The sequence below is a fragment of the Ovis canadensis genome, chromosome 7 (genome assembly GCF_042477335.2).
Source record: "Ovis canadensis isolate MfBH-ARS-UI-01 breed Bighorn chromosome 7, ARS-UI_OviCan_v2, whole genome shotgun sequence".
Taxonomy (NCBI): domain Eukaryota; kingdom Metazoa; phylum Chordata; class Mammalia; order Artiodactyla; family Bovidae; genus Ovis; species Ovis canadensis.
In genome coordinates, this window is record NC_091251.1 from 104,127,150 (window position 1) to 104,143,573 (window position 16,424).

The 16,424-nt window shown below is 37.6% G+C and overlaps 1 long non-coding RNA gene across 1 annotated transcript in view; it reads left to right on the forward strand.

The window, feature by feature from the left end:
• Positions 1 to 1,220: 1,220 nt before the first annotated feature.
• Positions 1,221 to 16,424, forward strand: part of LOC138443227 (uncharacterized) — a 113,967-nt gene continuing 98,763 nt past the window's right edge. The window contains exons 1-5 of the long non-coding RNA XR_011258033.1: positions 1,221 to 1,297; positions 1,789 to 1,864; positions 5,620 to 6,571; positions 7,257 to 7,372; positions 8,074 to 8,169. This is a non-coding gene — a long non-coding RNA (uncharacterized lncRNA). The remainder of the gene's footprint in view (positions 1,298 to 1,788; positions 1,865 to 5,619; positions 6,572 to 7,256; positions 7,373 to 8,073; positions 8,170 to 16,424) is intronic.

Consider the following 16,424-nt stretch of genomic DNA (forward strand, 5'->3'; position numbering starts at 1 on the left):
GCAAACCAAGGAGAGAGGCCTCAAGAGGAGCCAGACCTGTCCACACTTGATCTTGGACTTTTAGGCTCCAGAAGCATGAGAAAGCAAATCTCTGTTAAATCACCCAGTCTGTGACATTTTGATATGGCAACCCTAGCCAACCAATACTTTCCCCTCTCCTTTCTTGTTCTTTTAAAATTAAATCTACAGTCTTACCACTGGGGAATATCGTGACAAAGCATTTGATATCGGGAGTTGATGAGTTGTTATTTAAAGGATCCTCTAACGTGCCATTCCCTGGAAGTTGTTGATTACAGTTAAATTCAGTTAGGGGAACATTGAATGTGGGATCATGTTTGTGGCCTTCATTCTAGCAAAGCTCTCCTAAGGGAGCTGCGAGACTTAAGCCCTGACTAAGGGCTTCCTTGGTGGCTCGGATGGTAAAGAATCTTCCTGCAATGTAGGAGACCTGGGTTTGATCCCTGGGTTGGGAAGATCCCCTGGAGAAGGGAATGGCTACCCACTCCAGTATTCTTGCCTGGAGAATTCCATGGGCAGAGGAGCCTGATGGACTATAGTCCATGGGGCTGCAAGAAGTCATACTCAACTGGGAGACTAACACAGTAAGAGTTGTACCATCCAGAGCCCTGCAGCAGGGCCCTGGGATGGTTCTAATAATTGCTAACATGACTCTTTCAATAATTAATGATTCAGTTGTTTTAAATGTCTTAATACATAAAAGCTCACACATGGTGTCGGATCTCCAAATTATATCATAAAATAGATGTTTTGCAGTAACTTACATGGAATTAATTCCATCCTAGAGTTCTTGTAGAAATTAGAAGTCATTTAAAGACTGAGCCTTGATGGTTATGTCACTAGACTCCCTCTGTGGAACCATTTCCTTGTAAATTTTTGTAATTCATTTACATTCTGTACACATGCAGTCTCTTGATGGCTTTGATGGTCCTTAATTGCGCTTCTCATAGGCAATCCCAATGGTAGGTTCCTTTCAACTAACAACTAGTAGTGATGCGCCATCAGGCACAAAAACAAAAACAAATAAACAGAAAAAAAAAACTGGTTGATTTAATTATTAATGGTAAATGTCTTTCTAGCTTCTTCCAAGAAAATGAATGTACATAACTTGATTAATAAACTTTTTCAGTAATGAAATATAATTTTACTTGGTCAAGTTTTTCTCCTAAATTTTTAGTTCTTATTTATGGATTCTTAATCTCAGGTGCCCGGGATTGACTTTATCACACTCTTCAGTTTCTGGAGTTCTACTATTGATCTCCCAAAGAACTTGTGCCTTGTAAGTGTTTTTGTTTTAATTATTCTCCACATTTGTCACTCGTGTCCCTCTTCAATTTTTGGAAATGTTCCAAAGTAATTTTTTAAAAAAATCCATTTCCCAGATTTATTGAGATGTAATTGACATATCATTGTATAAGTTTAATATATACAATGTAGAGATTTTATATATGTATATATTGCAAAGTGATTACCACAATAAAGTAGTTAACACATCCATCACCTCACATAATTACAATTTCTTGTGTGTATGATCAGGGTTTAATTTATTCTCTTGGCAACTCTCGAATATGCATTACAGTATTATTAACTATAGTTGCCATGTTGTACATTATAGCCCCAGACTGTACTCGTTTAATAACTGGAAGTTTGTATCCTTTAACAGTCTTCATCGATTCTCTTCCAACCTCCCATGCTTGGAAACTACCAGTTTATTCTGATTTTTTTGTTGTTATTCTCCTAACTCACATATACTTCTTTTGCTTTGTATAGTTGCTATGTCCTTTGGACTTCCCAGGTGGCGCTAGTGGTAAAGAACCTACCTGTCAATGCAGGAGATGGGGGAGAGGTAGGTTCAGTCCCCGGTTATGAAGATCCCCTGGAGGAGGGCACAGCAACCCACTCCAGTATTCTAGCCTGGAGAATCCCATGGACAGAGGAGCCTGGCGAGCTATAGTCCACAGGGTTGCAAAGAGTTGGACGCGACTCAAGTGGCTTAGCATGCATGCATGCACTATGCGCTGTATTTTTTTCAAAAAAGTCCTAAGTTTCTTAGGACAGTTTCCTTTTTTAAAAATGGATAAAAGTATTTCTAAGCCCTCATTTGAAAACAAACAGAACAATCCTTAATTAGTCTTACTTCCAGTTAACCAAGTAATGCTACATATGTATGAATGGTATGTAATTTTTTTTTAATTTTTATTTTTTTTTAGTTTTTTATTTTTTAAATTTTAATATCTTTAATTCTTACATGCGTTCCCAAACATGAACCCCCCTCCCACCTCCCGCCCCATAACATCTCTCTGGGTCATCCCCATGCACCAGCCCCAAGCATGCTGCATCCTGCGTCAGATATAGACTGGCGATTCAATTCTTACATGATAGTATACATGTTAGAATGTCATTCTCCCAAATCATCCCACCCTCTCCCTCTCCCTCTGAGTCCAAAGGTCCGTTATACACATCTGTGTCTCTTTCCCTGTCTTGCATACAGGGTCATCATTGCCATCTTCCTAAATTCCATATATATGTGTTAGTATACTGTATTGGTGTTTTTCTTTCTGGCTTACTTCACTCTGTATAATCGGCTCCAGTTTCATCCATCTCATCAGAACTGATTCAAATGAATTCTTTTTTATGGCTGAGTAATACTCCATTGTGTATATGTACCACAGCTTTCTTATCCATTCATCTGCTGATGGACATCTAGGTTGTTTCCATGTCCTGGCTATTATAAACAGTGCTGCGATGAACATTGGGGTACATGTGTCTCTTTCAATTCTGGTTTCCTCGGTGTGTATGCCCAGGAGTGGGATTGCTGGGTCATAAGGTAGTTCTATTTGCAATTTTTTAAGGAATCTCCACACTGTTCTCCATAGTGGCTGTACTAGTTTGCATTCCCACCAACAGTGTAGGAGGGTTCCCTTTTCTCCACACCCTCTCCAGCATTTATTGCTTGCAGATTTTTGGATTGCAGCCATTCTGACTGGTGTGAAGTGGTACCTCATTGTGGTCTTGATTTGCATTTCTCTGATAATGAGTGATGTTGAGCATCTTTTCATGTGTTTGTTAGCCATCCGTATGTCTTCTTTGGAGAAATGTCTATTTAGTTCTTTGGCCCATTTTTTGATTGGGTCGTTTATTTTTCTGGAATTGAGCTGCAGAAGTTGCTTGTATATTTTTGAGATTAGTTGTTTGTCAGTTGCTTCATTTGCTATTATTTTCTCCCATTCAGAAGGCTGTCTTTTCACTTTGCTTATATTTTCCTTTGTTGTGCAGAAGCTTTTAATTTTAATTAGATCCCATTTGTTTATTTTTGCTTTTATTTTTTTTTTTAATTTTAGTTTTTTATTTTTTAAATTTTAAAATCTTTAATTCTTACATGCATTCCCAAACATGAACCCCCCTCCCACCTCCCTCCCCATAACAACAGAATTCTGGGAGGTGGATCATAGAGGATCCTGCTGTGATTTATGTCTGAGAGTGTTTTGCCTATGTTCTCCTCTAGGAGTTTTATAGTTTCTGATCTTACATTTAGATCTTTAATCCATTTTGAGTTTATTTTTGTGTGCGGTGTTAGAAAGTGATCTAGTTTCATTCTTTTACAAGTGGTTGACCAGTTTTCCCAGCACCACTTGTTAAAGAGATTATCTTTACTCCATTGTATATTCTTGCCTCCTTTGTCAAAGATAAGGTGTCCATATGTGTGTGGATTTATCTCTGGGCTTTCTATTTTGTTCCATTGATCTATATGTCTGTCTTTGTGCCAGTACCATACTGTCTTGATGACTGTGGCTTTGTAGTAGAGCCTGAAGTCAGGCAAGTTGATTCCTCCAGTTCCATTCTTCTTTCTCAAGATTGCTTTGGCTATTTGAGGTTTTTTGTATTTCCATACAAATCTTGAAATTATTTGTTCTAGTTCTGTGAAAAATGTGGCTGGTAGCTTGATAGGGATTGCATTGAACTTATAAATTGCTTTGGGTAGTATACTCATTTTCACTATATTGATTCTTCCGATCCATGAACATGGTATATTTCTCCATCTATTAGTGTCTTCTTTGATTTCTTTCATCAGTGTTTTATAGTTTTCTATATATAGGTCTTTAGTTTCTTTAGGTAGATACATTCCTAAGTATTTTATTCTTTTCATTGCCATGGTGAATGGAATTGTTTCCTTAATTTCTTTTTCTACTTTCTCATTATTAGTGTATAAGAATGCAAGGGATTTCTGTGTGTTGATTTTATATCCTGCAACTTTACTATATTCATTGATTAGCTCTAGTAATTTTCTGGTGGAGTCTTTAGGGTTTTCCATGTAGAGGATCATGTCATCTGCAAACAGTGAGAGTTTTACTTCTTCTTTTCCAATTTGGATTCCTTTTATTTCTTTTTCTGCTCTGATTGCTGTGGCCAAAACTTCCAGAACTATGTTGAATAGTAGCGGTGAAAGTGGACACCCTTGTCTTGTTCCTGACTTTAGGGGAAATGCTTTCAATTTTTCACCATTGAGGATAATGTTTGCTGTGGGTTTGTCATAGATAGCTTTTATTATGTTGAGGTATGTTCCTTCTATTCCTGCTTTCTGGAGAATTTTTATCATAAATGGATGTTGAATTTTGTCAAAGGCCTTCTCTGCATCTATGGAGATAATCATATGGTTTTTATTTTTCAATTTGTTAATGTGGTGAATTGCATTGATTGATTTGCGGATATTGAAGAATCCTTGCATCCCTGGGATAAAGCCCACTTGGTCATGGTATATGATCTTTTTAATGTGTTGTTGGATTCTGATTGCTAGAATTTTGTTGAGGATTTTTGCATCTATGTTCATCAGTTTTATTGGCCTGTAGTTTTCTTTTTTTGTGACATCTTTGTCAGGTTTTGGTATTTGGGTGATGGTGGCCTCATAGAATGAGCTTGGAAGTTTACCTTCCTCTGCAATTTTCTGGAAGAGTTTGAGGAGGATAGGTGTTAGCTCTTCTCGAAATTTTTGGTAGAATTCAGCTGTGAAGCCGTCTGGACCTGGGCTTTTGTTTGCTGGAAGATTTCTGATTACAGTTTCAATTTCCGTGCTTGTGATGGGTCTGTTAAGATTTTCTATTTCTTCCTGGTTCAGTTTTGGAAAATTGTACTTTTCTAAGAATTTGTCCATTTCTTCCACATTGTCCATTTTATTGGCATATAATTGCTGATAGTAGTCTCTTATGATCCTTTGTATTTCTGTGTTGTCCGTTGTGATCTCTCCATTTTCATTTCTAATTTTATTGATTTGATTTTTCTCTCTTTGCTTCTTGATGAGTCTGGCTAATGGTTTGTCAATTTTATTTATCCTTTCAAAGAACCAGCTTTTGGCTTTGTTGATTTTTGCTATGGTCTCTTTTGTTTCTTTTGCAATTTCTGCCCTAATTTTTAAGATTTCTTTCCTATGTAATTTAACGTCAGTAGCTCAGAAATGCACTCTGTATGGAACACAAGGTCTGCAGAGCCCACTGGAGAATTCATTATGAAAGGGAAACATTTCTGATTAAGAGTGAAAATATGATTGGAAAAGACAAAGGATGGCACAGGCCAATCAAAAGAACTAAAATGTCCTTCCTTTTTTAGCAGCTGAATGAATTTGGCCATGCCTATGGATCTTATATGCATGCCTATGGTACGTCTATGCAGAGTCCATCATGAGAAACGCTGGGCTGGAAGAAACAAGCTGGAATCAAGATGTCCGGGAGAAATATCAATCACCTCAGATATGCAGATGACACCACCCTTAGGGCAGAAAGTGAAGAGGAGCTCAAAAGCCTCTTGATGAAAGTTGAAGAGGAGAGTGAAATAGTTGGCTTAAACCTTCACATTCAGAAAACAAAGATCATGGCATCTGGTCCCATCACTTCATGGGAAATAAATGGGGAAACAGTGGAAACAGTGTCAGACTTTATTTTTTTGGGCTCCAAAATCACTGCAGATGGTGACTGCAGCCATGAAATTAAAAGATGCTTACTCCCTGGAAGAAAAGTTATGACCAACCTAGACAGCATATTCAAAAGCAGAGACATTACTTTGCCAACAAAGGTCCATCTAGTCAAAGCTATGGTTTTTCCTGTGGTCATGTATGGATGTGAGAGTTGGACTGTGAAGAAGGCTGAGCACCGAAGAATTGATGCTTTTGAACTGTGGTGTTGGAGAAGACTCTTGAGAGTCCCTTGGACTGCAAGGAGATCCAACCAGTCCATTCTGAAGGAGATCAGCCCTGGGATTTCTTCACAAGGAATGATGCTAAAGCTGAAGCTCCAGTACTTTGGTCACCTCATGCAAAGGTTTGACTCATTGGAAAAGACTCTGATGCTCAGAGGGATTGAGGGGCAGGAGGAGAAGGGGACGACTGAGGATGAGATGGCTGGATGGTGTCACTGACTCGATGGACGTGAGTCTGAGTGAACTCTGGGAGTTGGTGATGGACCGGGAGGCCTGGCGTGCTGCGATTCATGGGGTCGCAAAGAGTCGGACACGACTGAGTGGCTGAACTGAACTGAACTGAAGGTTCTAGTGCAGAGTAGACAAGGTAAGCATTAACTAATATTCAGCCTGTGACTTCACAGAAGATAGTAAATAGCCTCAGGGCAGCAAAGTAACCTGAGAGTAGGGATCAGTGCCCGCAGAAGAAGGGGCCTTGGGCATTAGGCTAATAGAAATTAACCTTGGCTATTTCTGCTATTCAAAAGATGCAAGGAAATGGAAAGCTAATCACTGAAGTAATATACTTCAAATATTTTCCATCTGCCTAGAAAAAGAAACCAATGGTCAACGATTCAAGTGAGGTGACTTGCTTCTGTTAATTAAAATTATGCCATGTATTTTCATCAACTCTGTTCACTAATGAGATGAACATTATATTATGTATTTTCCCTGTCACTTAAAGATATTAATTTTATGGTAAGAGTATTACCCTGATTTCAAATATTCCAAGAAAAGCTGGAGAGAGAGTGATGAGAAAGAGACCAATTCCAAGAAATCTTTCATTACAGGGGTTATCTGGAGAAATTAGTGTCCAAATGCTTGATTTTCTCATAGACAATTTGGTGATTTGTTGGGGTCCAGTGTGTTTCACTGGAGTAGGAGTCAGCAAACTTCAGCATGTGGGTTAAACTTGGCCTGCTGCCTATTTTCGTAAATTAAGTTTTATTGGAATACAGCAACATTCATTTGTTTACATACGATCTACAACTGCTTTTGTGATATAATTGCAGGGGCTGAGTAGTTGTGAAAGAGACCATTTGGCTCTCAGAGCCTAAAAATATTCTGTGGCTGTTTACAATTTGACAACCTTTTCACTGGATAATGGCAAACAGGTCAAGTTTCAGAGGTGAGTATAAACCGATGTGAAGATAATTGGATGGAGATGAAATTGGAAGGAGGCTACACTGAGCATTTAGCACCATACTGGGAGGGAGTATTTAAAAACCAGAGCAAATAAAAGTAGACTGACAATTATCTTGTCAGGAGGATGAAAAGAAAAATCAAACATAGATCTTTGCATTAGATGTAATCTGAAGACAATGAGCAAAGTTGAATCCTGTAGCTTTCATGCATGGCTTAGTAGCTATTAGCTATATCTAATCTAGTCTTCATAATTCAGTTATTGAAATGACAAGACCTGAATTCGTCTATAGGTATTTTGTTCCTGAGTACAAGTACATAATCTTAGGGGCTAGGAATAGAGGCATAAAGTTAATGTACAGATCAGTTCATTTGCTAGAAGAAAGCTACAGATAACCAGGACGAGCCCTTAACTTTCATTCTGTTTGTATATGACCTGCCACTGCTTGTTTGTATAAGACATGCTCTGTAGGTGATTATTTACAAAGGGAACAATGACACAGTCTTGTTCCAGTGAAAGGGGGCATGCTCAGTGTGGGGTGTCTGATCTATAGTCTTCTAGAAAGGTACCAATATATTTTCGCAGAAAAGGGATTTTTGTTTGTTTGCTTGCTTGCTTTTTAAAGCATTTGAAGATCTTTTTGAAGTCTCCCCAGTTTGTAATGTTTCTTTGATCAAAATCTCTAGGTCAGAACTGGAACTTGTTTCAAACACTGACTACTTTTCACTTTGAGGCCATGTTTATGTGACTCCCAGGATGGGAAGTCTGAACACAAGCCTGAGGTAAGCATGTCAGTAACATGCATTAGCTTCCCTCACGTGATTGGGACCATGAGTTTAACTAAGGATGCTGATAAGTAGTTCTACATTGACTTCCGTTTATGGTAAAACTTTTTAAAAAACCTCTTCGTGAAAGTGAAATTGATAGACCCTTATTTGGACATCAGATGTAAAGTCTAAAGTTATTCATTGAGATTGTTTAATAATTTACAATGGCATTTTTAAAAGGAGAATGTAGAAGGATGAAATACATATTTTGAGAATAAAGGAATCCAAGTGAATGTTACATGATTATAAGTGTTTATTCCGTGCGAACTAACCTTGGAAAATGATTCCAAGGTTAAAGGCAAAAACATTTCTTGAACATGCCTGAAATCTAATTAGAAACCTCTGATTATTACTGGCAACCTGGAAGGTAAGGAAAACCTTGCTAAACCACAGGAAACTTCTTGTTGAAAAATTAACAATTATATATTATGTGATAATCTGGGGAAATTTCTAATTTGCATTTGAGCTTAAATTGAGGGCCAAGTGGCAGTTCTGTATCTTGAGTGAGTTTATAGCCTGTGAATTAGAAATGTGTATAGTGCTGTTATTTGAGTGAAGGGAGCACCACTTACACATTGTTGAAAATGTTTCAAAATACTTAACACAACCGTAAATGTTTCTATAAATGTGTTACTGTAAAAGTTGAGGAGAGACAGTTAAAAAGGACTAGAGGGATAAGTGTCTCCTGTTTCTGCTTTTGAGATTGGTAATGGGTATGAAGGGGTATGAATGGGTATGATCTAGGTAGATATCATGGAGTAAGGAAGGTTTTTGTTTTTCTTTCTTTTTTTTTTTTTTTTCCTGCCATGATTTCTGTGCTTCAATACCAATACTCACCAAGGAAGCTGTGCTTGGCCATAAGAACTGGATTCACTCAATTTAAACTAATAAAACCTATATCCCAGAGCCTCTCTAATTAGATTGATCACATCCATGGGAACAACCAGCATTATTCATCTTTAGCATCCTAGAGCAGCACACCACCAAGGATTAAACAAATGCTGGCAACATCTGGGATATAGGAACTGGAAGCAACAGTCTCATTGAATTTCAAGAGTGCTTTATTCCATTAAGCAATTCTTAATTTTCAAACAAAAGTGGTTCTTTATCCAGAAGCAATACTAGTATGTGGTTGTGGCCGAGGATCTCCTTTACTGCTCATAATATCCCATAATTTTCAGTAACAGGCAACAGTTTTAGCCATAACTAGACATCTGTGTTCATCTATGCAGTAGTAACTCTTGTGGTCCCAGGCCACGTGGAGTTCCAGGGATTAGTAAAATAAAAATATCTCAGTGAATCTACTTCCCCCCCACTTTGGTTTCCTTGTGGCTTCTTATAATGCAGCTTAGAAACCAAAGTTGCCAAAAAAGTTTTTATAAAGCAAGTTGCCAGTGCTGTGGAAGGAACTTTCAACATCTCTATCAGTGACACGTTATCAAGGTCTGTTAATAACTCATTCCTGTATATATTTTTAAATAACCTACCTACACAGGAAAAGGCTGCAATAAAAGCTGTTCTGGAAAAAAAAATGCATTAAAACTTTTCAGAAGAAAACTTTTAAATTCATAATGAAATCTGTGATGACGGCTTGCAATTTGTTTTCTTTGAATATGTGTACATATCGACCTTCATGGTTTATGTTATCAGACAAGGGCTTGATTCCCAGAGAAAGCTTTGTACTTTCTCAGGCAAGATACTGAAATCCCCTCAGTCTGTTTTCCTATTTATAAATTTGGGTTACTGTGAGCCTTAAACGAGAATATACATGTAACATGAGCATGATGAGGAAGTTTTCAGAAGTAAGTGCTGGAGGACTATAGGTGAAAATAGCCTTTCTAATTTTGAAATCCAGGGAAAATGTCTCAGAAATAGTGTTAAAAGCAGAAACCAGGAAGATACAGTGAGAAGTCTTTTTTTTTTTTTTTTTGGTCTTTTTAGGAATAGTACTAAAATGTATATAGATGACTCAGAGGAGGCAACATTAAGCACACATTCAAGAGAAGAGAGCCAGACATTGTGCCTGGAAGAGCTAGAAGTAGAAAAAGCAAACTCAGAATTAACCAAAATGTGTTAGAATAGCTGAAGCAAGACATATATTAGAAACTTGGTGACTCTGGGATTAAAAAAAACTATCAGCAGTGTTAGGAACACATACAGATGAATGTTTTGTGTGATTCTGTTTCCATAACAAATTGTCTTTTTAACATTGCATTGTTCTATATTTCATTTGATTATATTTTTGAAAGAAGCTTGCAAGTGGAAAAATACTGTCTACCTGCTCTGCCCTACTTCTCCTGTTTGTGTGAGTGACAGCGTGAAATAATTAGGGTGTTAACTACGCAAGGATTAAAACAATGATGCATCGTTATATGCATGAACTCAAAATTCTCACAGAGTCTTATCCTTTCCCAACTCCGGCTGTGTACCCACAGGGAGCATTTCATGCTTACGGTAGCACGTGTGAAGTGTAAATTACTGAGCTGAGCGAAAGGAAACTCAAACCCGTGCCTTCACTGTGTTTGATTTCACTCTGCTGCCCCCACGTGCATGCCCTCCAATCCCCATCTTTTGTTGCTGTGACTCCTATTTTGTGAGATGTACAAGTGATTGCCGAACTTGGCATAAATTCAGTGAATCTAATCATTGGGCAAGACTCTCGGGCATCTCGTTCAATATTTCAGCCAAAAAAGAGGTTCCCAGTTTCTGAAGAATGCAAGAAAAGGGACTTATTTTATCCTTGCATGCCTGAGGTTTAAGACTATTTCATTCCCTTCTATTTTGATTAAATCTGATTGTTGGATGTATGATTTAATACAAAGTCCAAATATATTTCTCCGTCCTTATTCTGTTTTCTGAAGATACCCAGAAAAAGTATAATGTCCTTCCTATGCAGGCTTTAGTAATTTTAAGAAATCATCTCTTGATTCTATCTCTAAGTCTGTCCTTGTCCTAGCTATAAATACATGTGATTCCTCCTAACTTTCTTCCAACACATGTTCTCAGTGCTTGCTTTTTGAGTGAGTAAATACGGCATGATTTAGAGTTTCTGCCATCCTGTCCTTTCTTCTGGATTCCAGATAGTATTTTATTTTCATGTTTCTCTCCAAATACCATGCCCAGAGTAAAGCATTCTGCCCAGACTTTTTCTGAACACCTTTTAGAACAAAGTATCTATTTACTTGTTACAGAATTTGTATTTTATTATGACCTAAGATTTCATTAAGTTTAACTAACACATACTGTTGCTACATATTAAAATTAAACACAACAACTCATGTATCCGTCTGTTACAATCTCCTCTTTAGTCTCGTCTCTCTGACCTTATCTATGAGTAATCGGATGTTGTAGACAGTAGTTTTTTTCTAATTTAATATTTGGGAAATGGTCTGAAATTGATTAAAACATTACAGATACGTTCACTTTTGAGTGTAAAATCATTAAATGATGAATTCTATTACTGCTCTTCCCCTAAAGGCACCCTACAAAGAACAGCACCTGGAAAATATCCTATTTACTTATTGTCACTGAAAGGCCCGTGGTACCTTTCTTCAGAGAGGATTAATGTCATGTCTGATCAAAGGGGCTAGCTATTTAAGCTAGAAATAATACCCTTGAGTTAAAGAACATTTAGTCTAATTTGTCTGTCTCTTGTTAACCAGGAATTCATGGTCAGTGGGGATTAATAGTTCATCTTGTAATTTATTCTGCTTAAATTCTTACCTGGTCTAACATCACCTGCTGTGCCACACTTTAGAGACTTAGCAAAAGCTACTATATTAAGCAGGCCAGCTGTGATGTTTCCAGTGTTTAGAAGTTTAATACCTTTCTGCAACACATATCCACAGGTGTCTCGTGAATATTTATTGATTGGTGGTAAGGTGGTCACAGAGAGAAATAGATTTTTGCCAGTGTATTACAGACGTGAATTAATTTTTAAATCATGTCTTCCATCATTAGAACTGTAACCTGCCACGATGGTGCTTCTTAGTTAATGACCTAATTTTTATGCGATCCTTTTAATATTTTTCTTTTTTTTTTCCTCCATGGTATTTGTTTGTTGCCTCACATAAATTTAAATGAGGTAAAGATAAAAGGACTATGGATGGAACAATGGAAAAACATACCCAATGGTCTAGTATTTTTGAATGGTAGATAAATTGGGTTTGGAATATAGCAGACAAGCGTACATGTGCTATTTCTGATAAGGTAAAATTTTACTACTAAAAATTCTCAACTTATTTTTTCTTTAATTTAGTAGTTAAAAAATGATGCTCAACATTCCCTTTACTCTTGTCATTTAGAAAGTCTGCCATGACCAAGATAGTTGAGCCAAGGCCTCATCAGAAAGGATGTATTCAATAACAAATATATGAGTGAGTTTTTTGAGGCAGGAGCTAGACATGGTTGAGCTGTTAATCAAAAAGTTCTGTGTAGTATCTCCATATGAGAAGATCATGCTTCTCTCTACTCTTCTCTCATACACCCTGTGTCTGTTGCCTTCCAAACTGGCCATGCTTCGTGTTTCTGTAAATTGAATGTGAGCAAAAGTACTGTGTGTCAGTCTCAAGCAACAGCCTTTCGAGCCTTTCTCCCTGAGTCTGCTTCTCTTTCTTCTGCCGCAAGATCAGTATGTTCCTATTAGCGGTGGTTTCTTCAGCTCTGGTCCCGGAATAAAGCGGATGTGGAAGGAACCTCTCACTCTGTGTTAGATATACACGCAAGAAATAATGAAATCACTGTTGTTATAAACTGTGCATAATACAGGTGCTTCATCATGTATAAACAATCAGCTGTCAGTGTTCAGAGCTGTGTACTGGAACAAAAGCACATTGCCGCACATTAAATAATTGCCAACTGTGAGTTGTGTTACCATTAGCATTTCCAAATAAGTATTTGGGACCTGTATTAACAGAACAATAGTAATGGTTTATAAGATCTAACATATGCTTTAATTGAAACAGTGAGCACAAAGGATATTCTTGGAAAATTAATAAGGATAATGTGATCAAATTACTATTTAAAATAGTGAAACAACTAGAAGCGTAGTCCATGGTTACATTTTTTAAAATTTTACTTTAGTTGGAGGATAATTACCCTACAATAGCGTGATAGATGCTGCCACACATCATCATGAATCGCCCATAGGGAAACATTCGTCTGTCCCCCTCCTCCTATACTGCCCTCCCACCTCTCTCTCCTGCATTTTTAATTTACAAGAAAACTATGTGTGGTGGGCTACATGGAGTAAGAAGATATTTCCACATCCTAACCCTGGAAACTGTGAACTATTGCTTGATAAGGCAGAAAGAGTAAATCTTAAGTCAAAAAATGGGATTAATTAAAGGACCTTGAAAGAGTTTATCCTGGATTATGAGTTTGGACACTAAATACAAAAACAAAAATGTTTCCTTATATTAGAGTTTTTTTTTTAACTTTTTATTTTTACTTTATTTTACTTTATAATACTGTATTGGTTTTGCCATACATTGACATGAATCCACCACGGGTGTACATGCTATCCCAAACATGAACCCCCCTCCCACCTCCCTCCCCACAACATCCCTCTGGGTCATCCCCATGCACCAGCCCCAAGCATGCTGTATCCTGCATCGGACATAGACTGGTGATTTGATTCTTACATGATAGTATACATGTTTCAATGCCATTCTCCCAAATCATCCCACCCTCTCTCTCTCCCTGAGTCCAAAAGTCCGCTATACACATCTGTGTCTTTTTTGCTGTCTTGCATACAGGGTCATCATTGCCATCTTTCTAAATTCCATATATATGTGTTAGTATATTGTATTGGTGTTTTTCTTTCTGGCTTACTTCACTCTGTATAATCGGCTCCAGTTTCATCCATCTCATCAGAACTGATTCAAATGTATTCTTTTTAATGGCTGAGCAATACTCCATTGTGTATATGTACCACAGCTTTCTTATCCATTCATCTGCTGATGGACATCTAGGTTGTTTTCATGTCCTGGCTATTATAAACAGTCCTGTGATGAACATTGGGGTACATGTGTCTTTTTCAATTCTGGTTTCCTCGGTGTGTATGCCCAGCAGTGGGATTGCTGGGTCATATGGCAGTTCTATTTGCAATTTTTTAAGGAATCTCCACACTGTTTTCCATAGTGGTTGTACTAGTTTGCATTCCCACCAACAGTGTAGGAGGGTTTCCTTTTCTCCACACCCTCTCCAGCATTTATTGCTTGCAGATTTTTGGATCGCAGACATTCTGACTGGTGTGAAGTGGTACCTCATTGTGGTTTTGATTTGTATTTCTCTAATAATGAGTGATGTTGAGCATCTTTTCATGTGTTTGTTAGCCATCCGTATGTCTTCTTTGGAGAAATGTCTATTTAGTTCTTTGGCCCATTTTTTGATTGGGTCGTTTATTTTTCTGGAATTGAGTTGCATAAGTTGTTTGTATATTTTTGAGATGAGTTTTTAGTCAGTTGTTTCATTTGCTATTATTTTCTCCCATTTAGAAGGCTGTCTTTTCACCTTGCTTATATTTTCCTTTGTTGTGCAGAAGCTTTTAATTTTAATCAGATCCCATGTGTTTATTTTTGCTTTTATTTCCAGAATTCTGGGAAGTGGATCATAGAGGATCCTGCTGTGATTTATGTCTGAGAGTGTTTTGCCTATGTTCTCCTCTGGGAGGTTTATAGTTTCTGGTCTTACATTTAGATCTTTAATCCATTTTGAGTTTATTTTTGTGTGCGGTGTTAGAAAGTGATATAATTTCATCTTTTACAAGTGGTTGACCAGTTTTCCCAGCACTGCTTGTTAAAGAGATTGTCTTTACTCCATTGTATATTCTTGCCTCCTTTGTCAAAGATAAGGTGTCCATATGTGTGTGGATTTATCTCTGGGCTTTCTATTTTGTTCCATTGATCTATATGTCTGTCTTTGTGCCAGTACCATACTGTCTTGATGACTGTGGCTTTGTAGTAGAGCCTGAAGTCAGGCAAGTTGATTCCTCCAGTTCCATTCTACTTTCTCAAGATTGCTTTGGCTATTCGAGGTTTTTTGTATTTCCATACAAATCTTGAAATTATTTGTTCTAGTTCTGTGAAAAATATCGCTGATAGCTTGATAGGGATTGCATTGAATTTGTAAATTGCTTTGGCTAGTGTACTCATTTTCACTATATTGATTCTTTGGATCCATGAACATCGTATATTTCTCCATGTATTAGTGTCCTCTTTGATTTCTTTCATCAGTGTTTTATAGTTTTCTATATATAGGTCTTTAGTTTCTTTAGGTAGATATATTCCCAAGTATTTTATCCTTTTCGTTGCAATGGTGAATGGAATTGTTTCCTTAATTTCTTTATCTACTTTCTCATTATTAGTGTATAGGAATGCAAGAGATTTCTGTGTGTTGATTTTATATCCTGCAACTTTACTATATTCATTGATTAGCTCTAGCAATTTTCTGGTGGAGTCTTTAGGGTTTTCTATGTAGAGGATCATGTCATCTGCAAACAGTGAGAGTTTTACTTCTTCCTTTCCAATTTGGATTCCTTTTATTTCTTTTTCTGCTCTGATTGTTGTGGCCAAAACTTCCAGAACTATGTTGAATAGTAGTGGTGAAAGTGGGCACCCTTGTCTTGTTCCTGACTTTAGGGGAAATGCTTTCAATTTTTCACCATTGAGGATAATAGATACACAATAAATAAGATTTAGTGTAGTTCAGTCACTCAGTCATGTCTAACTCTTTGGGACCCCATGGACTGCACACCAGGCCTCTCTGTCCATCACTAACTCCTGAAGTTTACTCAGACTCATGTCCATTGAGTCAGTGACGCCATCCAACCATCTCATCCTCTGTTGTCCCCTTCTCCTCTTACCTTCAATCTCTCCCAGCATCAGGGTCTCTTCCAGTGAGTCAGTTCTTTGCATCAGGTGGCCAAAGTATTGGAGTTTCAGCTTCAGCATCAGTCCTTCCAATGAATATTCAGGACTGATTTCCTTTAGGATGGACTGGTTGGATCTCCTTGCTGTCCAAGGGACTCTGAAGAGTCTTCTCCAACACCACAGTTCAAAATGCAGAGATAAATGTGAAGATAAGGCAGACAGAGGCAGCCACAAGCCAAGGAATGCCTCATCACCAGAAGCTGGAGGAGTGAAAAAGCAGAATCCCTGCAGAACCTCTGAAGGGAGTATGACCCTGCTGACAACCTGGTTTTGGACTTC